Source organism: Callithrix jacchus, chromosome 17 (genome assembly GCF_049354715.1).
Source record: "Callithrix jacchus isolate 240 chromosome 17, calJac240_pri, whole genome shotgun sequence".
NCBI lineage: Eukaryota > Metazoa > Chordata > Mammalia > Primates > Cebidae > Callithrix > Callithrix jacchus.
In genome coordinates, this window is record NC_133518.1 from 704,599 (window position 1) to 715,000 (window position 10,402).

Genomic DNA, 10,402 nt, shown 5'->3' on the forward strand with positions numbered 1-10,402 from the left:
GAACGAGTTTATTTATTTACTTTGAGACACAGTCTCGCTCTGTCCCCTAGGGTGGAGGGCAGGCAATGGCACGATCTAGGCTCACTGCAACCTCTCCGTCCCGGGTTCAAGTGATTCTTTCTGCCTCAGCCTCCCGAGTGGCTGGGAGTACAGGCATGTGCCACCACGCCCGGATGACTTTTGCATTTTTAGTAGAGACGGAGTTTCACCATGTTAGCAAGAATGGCCTCGATCTCCTGACCTCGTGATCCGCCCACCTCCCAAAGTGTTGGGGTTGATTACACGCGTGAGCCAGCCACCGCACCCGCCCGGGCCTGTAGTCCCAGCTACTCGGGAGGCTGAGGCAAGAGAATTGCCTGAACCCAGGAGGCGGAGGTTGCGGTGAGCCGAGATCGCGCCATTGCACTCCAGCCTGGGTAACAAGAGCGAAACTCCGTCTCAAAATAAATAAATAAACAAAGTTAAAAAAAATTAAATGCTGTATTCTGTTAGCTTTGCTTTGTACCCTGAGAAGGACATAATATAGCTGTTGTCTGTCTGTCTGTTTGTGACAGGGTCTCGCTCTGTCTGTCGCCCAGGGTGAAGTGCCTCCAAGTAGCTGAGACTACAGGCACGGACCCCGGGGTTTGGCCATGTAGCCCCAGGTTGGTGGTGGAGCTCCCGTGCTCAAGAGATCTTACTGCCTCTGCCTCCCAAAGTGTTGGGGTTACCGGCATGAGCCACCGCACCCGGCCTGACTCAATACCAGGAAGGGCCAGGATCTGCCAAGGCCTGTGTTCCAAAGTGGGGACAGTGGATCCCATGGTAGAGGGAGCCATCGGTCCACACTGAGCTCCGGCCAGCCCCAGGCCCCACCATGCAGACCAAATCAGAAGGAACAGGGTCCCTCGTCCTACACACCGCATCCCTTCACTGAACTTGGGAGCGGATCCATTTCCCAAACATGAGGTGGCTCTCAGTTTGAAACGGGTCACAAGGGGCCTGGCTTTCCCGAGTCGGCAGGATAACGAAGTCCTTCCGTGACATAGAACGAGGTGTGGCTCGAATCTAGATTCTCCAGTTAAAACCAAGGAAGATGGCCAGGAGCGGTGGCTCGTGCCTGTCATCCCAGCACTTTGAGAGGCCAGGCCGAGGTGGAAGTATCAGGAGGTCAGGAGTTTGAGACCAGCCTGGCCAAGACAGTGAAACCCCTGCCTCTACTGAAAACACAAAAATGTTAGCTGGGCGTGGTGGCGCGTGCCTGTAATCCTAGCTACTCAGGAGGCTGAGTCAGGAGACTCGCTGGAAACCAGGGAGGCAGAGGGTGCAGTGAGCTGAGATCGTGCCACTGCGCTCCAGCCAGGGGGACAGAGCAAGACTCGGTCTCAGAAAACACACACACACACACACACACCACCACCACCACCACCACCACCACCACCACCACCAAAGAAAACCAACGTGTCACACTCGATCGAGACAGACAGAGACAGAGAGAGATGAGAGAGACAGAGAGAGAGAGAGAGAGAGAGAGAGAGAGAGAGAGAGAGAGATGTTATATCCGAGTGACATAAAGAATGCACCGCACTCTGAAACTGAATTATGAGTCCTTTATGTTAGCCAGCGACGGAGAGGTGGCTAATGCCCAAAATTCTCTCTCAGGCCCAAAGAAAGAAAGAGTTAGGGGGTTCTTTATACACTAGTTTGAAAAAGGAGGGGGGAAACCTAGCTGAAGCAAATTTTTCACAAAAGCAGAGTAAGCAAAAAGTTAAAAGATAAAGTAGTACAGGCTGGGCATGGCAGATCACGCCTATAATCCCAGCACTTAGGGAGGCCGAGACGAGTGGATCACAAGGTGAAGAGATCGAGACCATCCTGGTCTAAACAGCGAAACCCCATCTCAACTCAAAAAAAGAAAAAAGAAAAAAAAAATTAGCTGGGCATGGTGTCACGTGCCTGTAGTCCCAGCTACTCGGGAGGCTGAGTCAGGAGACTCACTTGAAACCAGGGAGGCAGAGGGTGCAGTGAGCTGAGATTGTGCCACTGCACTCCAGCCAGGGAGACAGAGCAAGACTCGGTCTCAGCAAACACACACACACCACCACCACCACCACCACCACCACCACCACCACCACCACCAAAGAAAACCAATGAAGGTGTTTAACTCAACGTGTCGCACTCGATCGAGAGAGACAGAGTCAGAGAGAGATGAGAGAGACACAGAGAGTAACAGAGAGAGAGAGACAGAGAGAGAGAGAGAGAGAGAGAGAGAGAGAGAGAGAGAGAGAGAGATGTTATATCCGAGTGAGATAAAGAATGCACCGCAATCTGAAACTGAATTATGAGTCCTTTATGTTAGCCAGCGACGGAGAGGTGGCTAATGCCCAAAATTCTCTCAGGCCCAAAGAAAAAAAGAGTTAGGAGGTTCTTTATACCTTAGTTTGAAACAGGAGGGGGGAAACCTAGCTGAAGCAAATTTTTCACAAAAGCAGAGTAAGCAAAAAGTTAAAAGATAAAGTAGCACAGGCTGGGCATGGCATCTCACGCCTATAATCCGAGCACTTAGGGAGGCCGAGATGGGTGGATCACAAGGTGAAGAGATCGAGACCATCCTGGTCTAAACAGCGAAACCACGTCTCAACTCAAAAAGAAAAAAAAAAAGAAAAAGAAAATTAGCTGGGCATGGTGGCACGTGCCTGTAGTCCCAGCTACTCGGGAGGCTGAAGCAGGAGAATTGCTTAAACCCAGGAGGCGGAGGTTGCAGTGAGCCGAGATCGTGCCATTGCCCTCCAGTCTGGGTAGCAGCAGCGACACTCTGTCTCAAATGAGAGAAAAAAGCAAAAAAAAAAAAAAAAAAAAAAGAGAGAGAGGAGGAATGGGGGGGAGAGAGAGAGAGAGAGAGAGAGAGAGAGAGAGAGAGAGACAGAGAGCAGAGAGAGGAGGAGGAAAGGGGTACTCAATGGAGAGAGAATTACACATATCTTATAATGCTTTTGATACCATAATCGGTGGCCCGGGTGCACTTTTAAAACAGAAACAACAGCAGCAGCGGCAGCAAAAGCCAGCCAGCCAGACAGACCGTCACAGAGACAGTATTGTTACTAAAGACAGGTTTTCACTAACACGGGGGTGGGGGGGGGAGACAGAGAGAGAGAGAAAGAGAGAGGAGGGTGGATAACGAGGTCAAAAGATGGAGATCATCCTGGCCAGGCCAACATAGTGGGACCCCGCCTTCACTAACAATACAAACGTATTAGCTGAACAGGAATGTTGTCAGCAGGCTCAGGCTTCATAGCCAAAAAGCTGAAACCACCATCTGGGATGTTTTCCCGAGAGCCAGTGGTTTCACGAGGGGCCGTGTGTAGTTGTGGAAATGGAGAGGAATGTTTGGAGCTCCATATTTGAGACAGAACGGACAGGGCTCGGTCACGGGTCATTTAAGACATGGGGAGATACAGACTGAGAAAACCCTCCCAGCATCCTAGCTGAACAGAGAGGTGCACGATTTATCGAGACACTAAGTCTGGGTCACAACCGAGTCAACGGAGAAAGCAAACCCAGATTTTAGGGTTGGATTTATCTCTCTCTCTCTCTCTCTCTCTCTCTCTCTCTCTCTCTCTCTCTCTCTCTCCCCCCCCGCCCCTTCAGAGGGAGTCTCACTCTGTCCACCAGGCTAGAGTCCAGTGGTGCGATCTCGGCTCACTCACTGCAACCTCCGACTCCTGGGTTCAATTAAATCTCCTGCCTCAGCCTCCCGAGAACCTGGGATTGCAGGCACGCACCACCACGCCCGGCTAATTTTTGTCCTTTTTTTCCTTCTAAAGACGGGGTTTCACCATGTTGCTCAGGCCGGTCTTGAACTCACGACCCCAGGTGATCTGCCCGCCTTGGCCTCCAAAGTGCTTGGATTACAGGCGTGAGCTCCCGCGCCTGGCTAATTTTTGTCTTTCTGTAGAGACGGGGTTTCACCATGTTGGCCAGGATGGTCTCAAACTCCTGACCGCAGGTGATCCGCCCACCTCGGCCTCCCAAAGTGCTGCAGTGACAGGCAGGAGCCACCGTGCCAGGCCTGAATCTTTATCAATGTGTAACATCTTTGAGGTCTCCAAGTCCAGAAATAAACTCGCCACTTCTGCACAGGATTCTGTATGGAGATCAAATCTGAGATTCCTAAAGTAAAGAATTGAGGCCTTGGGAATGGATTGGATTAGATCTACCTGAGCTTATATTAAAATAAAAAAGAGGGAGAGGAAGAGGGAGGGGTGGAAGAAAGTGGGGGAGGGAGGGGGGAGAGAGAGAGAGAGAAGAGGAAGAAGAAGAAGAAGAAGAAGAAGAAGAAGAAGAAGAAGAAGAAGAAGAAGAAGAAGAAGAAGGAGAAGAAGAAGAAGAAGACCTCATGAATTTCTAGAAAATAAGACCTTATGACTTTTGCATCCGTTGGCGACTCTAGGTAGTTTGCTGAACCTGGTTCTGTGGCCTTGCCTCTGTTTACTTTTGCACTCCAGGCCACGACGCACAGTGCCAGACCTGGGAGGAGTTCAGCCACGCTGCCTACCGAGAGAGAAGCTTTACCTCGCTGACCCTGTGAAGGCACGTGTGGTTCTCAAATACAGGCATTCTGATGGAAACTTGTGTGTTAAACACACAAGTAACAGATGATCGAGTTTGTCTGGTGTCTAAAAGAGAGGAAGCTCAAGATGGAAAGAAGACTGAGAAATTCCACAGTCAACTAACTAGTGGCACTGACCGTAGCCAGGGAATCCCTCAGTGTTACCATGGAAACTGAGTGAATGGTTTGAAATGAAGACTTTGTCATGTACTGAGGAAGTAAATATCTTTTGAAGTAGGGAAAGTGTTGGGACAGAAAATACTTTATGTAACTAAGTGGACTCTTCAGAAGCTCAGAGGTCATTTTCTGTAATTTTCTTTTGAATGTTTTCTTTAGAGAGCTAGGAATGCGAATGTTTTCAGTCAGAAAGCCTGTATTTACTTTTGGAAACTGCACAAGCGATGCATCTGTCTCCGGAACTTTGCAGATTACTTGATGTTAGGTAAAACGCACAATTGTTTCTTTCTGGCAGATTCGTAACAGTAACTTGAAAATGAGATATTACGAAAAGCCAATGCTTCCTTAAATTTAGTTCATCTTTCTTTCAAAGAACATTCAATGTAACCGTTGTGTTGGATCGAGGTATTTCTTTTGGAGCATAAAATGTATGCTGTCGATGACCAACAGACATAAAAGATGGTAATCGGAACAAACTCCGCACCACAGTGCGCATTGTTACGAATGCCGTGCACCTGAGTATGTCTAGTAGTGTGGCCTCAATTATATCTAACAGGAATTGACTAACCAGTATGCTTTGCCTTCTCTCTCTCTCTCTCTCTCTCTCTCTCTCTCTCTCTCTCTCTCTCTCTCTCTCTCTCCAGAGAGATACAATAAAAATACCTTTTATTATAGGGGATTGGTAGTATCAGCTCGTTGAACAATGACTTTGAATCTAGTTTTCAGTTATCAGAAGCAGCAGTTATTTGAGTGCGTGAATGCAATGACGGTCACTACACATGTACCACAACCACCATTTTACAGACATTTTCACGACGTCTTTTTCATCTGCAGTTTCTCAGAAGGCCGATAGATGATCCCAACTGTCACATCATTGCATACTTCTGTCCGTCTTCTCTCTTTCTGTAACCAAAGTGTTAGGTGTGACTGTCACAACTGTCATGTTTTCCAGTAAACCGGAAGTATGATATTATTTGACACTTATATTCGTACCCTAATTTCACCACCTAAACGTCGTGTTCACATGTTGATTCCCCAGGAATGGAATGAAGGGAAGGTACTACGTTGAAATACATCCTGCAGGCCAAGCGCAGTGGCTCAAGCCGGTAATCCCAGGACTTTGGGAGGCTGAGGAGGGTGGATCATGAGGTCAAGAGATGGAGACCATCCTGGTCAACATGGCGAAACCCCGTCTCTACTAAAAATACAAAACATTAGCTGGGCATGGTGGCGCGTGCCTGTAATCCCAGCTACTCGGGAGGCTGAGGCGGGAGAATTGCCTGAACCCAGGAGGCGGAGGTTGCAGTGAGCCGAGATCGTGCCATTGCACTCCAGCCTGGGGAAGAAGAAGAAAGAAGAAGAAGAAGAAGAAGAAGAAGAAGAAGAAGAAGAAGAAGGGAAGAGGAGGAGGAGGAGGAGGAGGAGGAGGAGGAGGAGGAGGAGGAGGAGGAGGAAGAGGAGGAGAGGAGGAGGAGGAGGAGAAGAAGAAGAGGAGGAGGAGGAGAAGAAGAAGAAGAGGAGGAGGAGGAGGAGAAGAAGAAGAGGAAGAGGAGGAGGAGAAGAAGAAGAAGAAGATAATAATAATAATAATAAGAAGAAGAACAGGAACAAGAAGAACAAAAACAAGAAAGAAAGAAAGAAAGACCTTATTGTTGTACCCGAGCGAGTGAAAGAATGCACCAGACTCTGAGATTGAATTATGAGTCCTTTATTATGCCAGCGACCGAGAGGTGGCTGATGCCCAAAATTCTCTCGGCCCCTAAGGAAATATTAGGCGGTCTTTTATACCCTAGTTTTAAAAGGGAGGGGGAACTTAGCTGAAGGAAATTTTTCACAAAAGGAGAGTAAGCAAAAAGTTCAAACTTAAGCTAGAACATGAGAAATAAAACAGTGCCAGGTGCGAGGGGTAAAGTTGTCACAAAAGACACACAACTTATATAGGTAACCGGGGCTCTGGGCATCGGACAGCACCTGCCCGCATTCCCAAGCTCTGCTGGTACCACTGAACTCGGCCTCTTATCAACAAATGCGTTCCCAGCGTCAGCCCGCCCCAGCTACATACTCTGGTGACATAGTGAATGGTGGGAAAATCACTAAAATGTAGAAGGTAAGATGGAGTCTGCCCAGCTCAGGAAGCTAACTGACATAAAGCCTGAACAGCTTTTAGTCTGAGAAAGAGAGAGCTAGTTTTAACTGGCAAAAAGCAGGTTATCACATTATGAAGTACAGTTTACAGGAACCGGCTGTCACTAGACATCGAGAAATCCACAAAAGCGCTAGTCAACAGCAGGAGAAAAACAGCAGCTCACACACGTCCTGGGGAAAAGATACACCGTCCTAGAATTCCGTGCCAAGGCATCACCTCCGGTCATCTTAAGGGAGCAAAGTATCTCTTTTTAGACAGCGTTTCTATTTTGGGCACAAACTACTACGGCCCAGCGTGGCGCCACGATGCCCTTCCCATTTTGCATATATGCTGGCCCGGGGAAGGAGAAAAGAAGACATCAAGAGAAAAGGTGATTGAGAGACCCAGCCAAGATGAAGCTTTCCCAGGGAGGGAGGGAGGGATGGCTGAGGAGTGAAGGGGTGAAAAAGCCCCACCACTACTGTCCAGCCCGCCCACCCGCTTGCCCACGAGGACCAAAGGCTGTGCCATCGCCCCCAGCTGCCTCTGGGGAAGTGGGACCGTGCCCCACCCCCACCCCCACCCCCCATCTTCAAAAACAGTGGCCACTGAGTGAGGTGAGATCTGGCCATCACCCATGCAAATGTCAACCGGCAAAGGGTGGGGGGAGGGGAGAGAGGATGGAGGCCCACGCGCCTGGCTCCAGAACGTTTCCACGCAGGGTGGTGAGAGGCGCGGCGTTGGGGGGAACCCACCTCACAAACTCATCGAGTTGGAGTAAAGGGGCGGGTGGGGGGTGCTTAAAAAATAAACCAACTCCTCATAAAGCCCAGGTAGAAGAGTCTATGCGCATGAAAGACACCAACAAACAAAGGAACACAAAGTACCGATAAAGGAACAATAGGGCCCCCACCGGGGCGGAGGTTCCCCAGGCAACGAGGGAGAGAGGGAGGGGCCTCCAGATGGGCGGAAGAGAAACCGGTTGCCCCAGGCTCTGTGAAGTCCTCGGGCTGGCAGAGCTCCCTCCGCGCCACCTCGATTTTCCATTACAGTGGCCGCTAGGCGATGCCCAAAGACCACCGATGCTTGCAGGCGTCAGCACGAAAAAGAAGGGAACGCTGGATCGCTCTGGGTCGGGGTGGAGGTTGGGGGGCGGGGGCGGGGGCGGGGGCGGGGGCGGCTCAGGCACGCCGCGTCGCCGGCCTCTCCCCGATCCCTCTCGGATCAGGTCGTTTCTGGGCCCAGGGAGTCCTCTCGGGTGATGCCCGCCTGCAACTAGTCGACCGGAGCCCCCAGGGGACACGGCCTAGGCACCCGCCCGTGGGTTCATCTGGAACTTCCATTCCCCTAGAGAGAAGGAAGAGGAGACCAGGGGCGGGGGCGTGTGGACGGAGGCTAGGGGTGGAGATGGGGCCTATCTAAGATGGAAGTCCAGTCCCTAGCGTTTCCGAGTGGACTCCAGACCCACCACCTCAGAGTGTCAATATCCGTTACAGGGAAGCGAAGGTCCGTGAAATCCACACTCACTCCCGGAGTGAGTGGCACGATCTCGGCTCACGGCAACCTCCGCCTCCTGGGTTCCAGCGATTCTCCTGCCCTCAGGCTCCCGAGTAGCTTGGGATGACAGGCACGTACCACCCACCGTGCCGGGTGAATGTTGTATTCTTAGTAGAGACGGGGTTTCTCCACGTTGCCCCGGCGCCGGTCTCGAACTCTCGACCTCTCGCGATCCACCCACCGTCTCCTCACGAGAACATCACTGGGCCGTCCCAGCCCAGTAGCGATACAGTGGCCATGCCTTAGAAATCACTCCCACGCACACACCGCGATAGGTCCTATGTCTAGAAATGTATGCCGCGGTCATGAGCTTTCTTCCTTAGCGCCTCCACGATTGGCTTCGCTAGGTAAGATTTTCCCTAACCGTTTATTTTTGAGTTGAGGAGTTTGTCAGGGAAATAGGAGAAGGATAGACGCCACAAGTGACAGGGAGAAAAGTCTGAAACATGCTCCTTTCATCCAAGTGGGAGCCTGGCCTCGACCTCCCCAAATCCTACACACCGAGTGGGGAAACCCAGCAGGGCCCCTCTGTCCGTCTAGATTCCTCTCGGCCTCTGTAAGCACGCGCTCTTTCCTTTTCGTGGAAGAGGCAGGGCCCTCCCCCTCTCCCAGAACCGAAGGTCTCAGGACCTAGAGTCGGAGAAGATACACCCTGTGGAACCCAAGTCATCCCGGGGGCCTTCGTTCTGCAGGGGACCCAGAAACGAAACGTGTCTGGCCTATTCTCTGATTCATCTGTCTCTGACGAGTTGACGTTTCAGGCGAACCTTCAAAGGGCCAAAGGCAAAGAGCTCTTCCTCTGCCCCTACCCGACCTTTTCGTGAGCAGCGAAGGGTGACAGTCTCCTCAGGCAGGCCCAGGTCACCAGGTATCCCGATCCATTTCTCCCCTCCCTCCCAGTGGGATTCCACCCATCCGTCTTCGGGATGGGGCGACACAATGTCCAAGTTACTTTACCGAGTCACTAACGGAGAGAGGGGATCGAGGGAGTCAACCTATGTCAGAAATGACATAGGTTCAGAGCCTAAAAAAGGGCCGGCCGCAGTGAAAGGTGGCAGGGTGCGAGCTTGCCCCCCCCCCGGGACAGAGTCTCACCCCTGTCGCCCAGGCTGGAGTGCAACGGCGTGATCTCAGCCCAGGGCAACCTCCGCCCCCCAGGTTCAAGGGGTTCTCCTGCCTGCCTGCCTGCCTGCCTGCCTGCCTGCCTGCCTGCCTGCCTGCTTGCTTGCCTCAGCCTCCCGGGTTGCTGATATCACAGGCATCCCCCACCACACACCCGGCTAATCATTTGTACGTTTAGTAGAGACGGGGTTTCATCAGGTTGGCCACGCTGGTCTCGCTCGAACTCCTGACCTCAAGTGATCCTCCCTCCTGGGCCTCCCAAAGTGCTATAGGATGACGGGCGTGAGCCACCGCTCCCCGCCCGCGCGCTTGCTCTTCAAGGGTGAAGTGCTGGCGGCTCACGCCCGTCATCCCAGCACTTTGGGAGGCCCAAGAGGGCGGATCACTTGAGGTCAGGAGTTCGAGGCCAGCCTGACCAACATGGCGAAACCCCATCCCTCCTGAAAATAGGAAAAGTAGCCGGGGGGCGTGGTGGTGCGCGCCCGTCATTCCAGCTACCGAAGGACGAAGCAGAAAAGGAGACTCTTCCAGCCAGCCCCACCGCGTCCCCCCACCCCCAGCCACAGCCACAGCCAGCCTTCTTGTGGGGCGGCGCCTGCCGAATGGAGTGGAGCCCGAGGCCATGGGAGCCATCACCTCCGACTCCAGAAGGGAAACAGGGCTGTCTGCCTTTGAATGGGGCTCTAGAAGGCGGCTCGGCTGCCGCTTCCGAAGCGATGCGCCTCCCTTCGCCTGGCACAGAGCGAGGCTCCGTCTCAAAAAGAAGAAGGAGAAAAAAGAAGAAAATATTAGCACGTCAGTTGTGGTCGCGAATCAGTCCCCGGAGGCCAGGC

The 10,402-nt window shown here is 52.0% G+C and overlaps 1 pseudogene; it reads left to right on the forward strand.

Annotated features, from left to right (window-relative positions):
* The first annotated feature begins 2,938 nt into the window (after window positions 1-2,938).
* On the forward strand, window positions 2,939-4,879 carry LOC144580044 (signal recognition particle 9 kDa protein pseudogene; annotated as a pseudogene).
* Window positions 4,880-10,402: the final 5,523 nt, after the last annotated feature.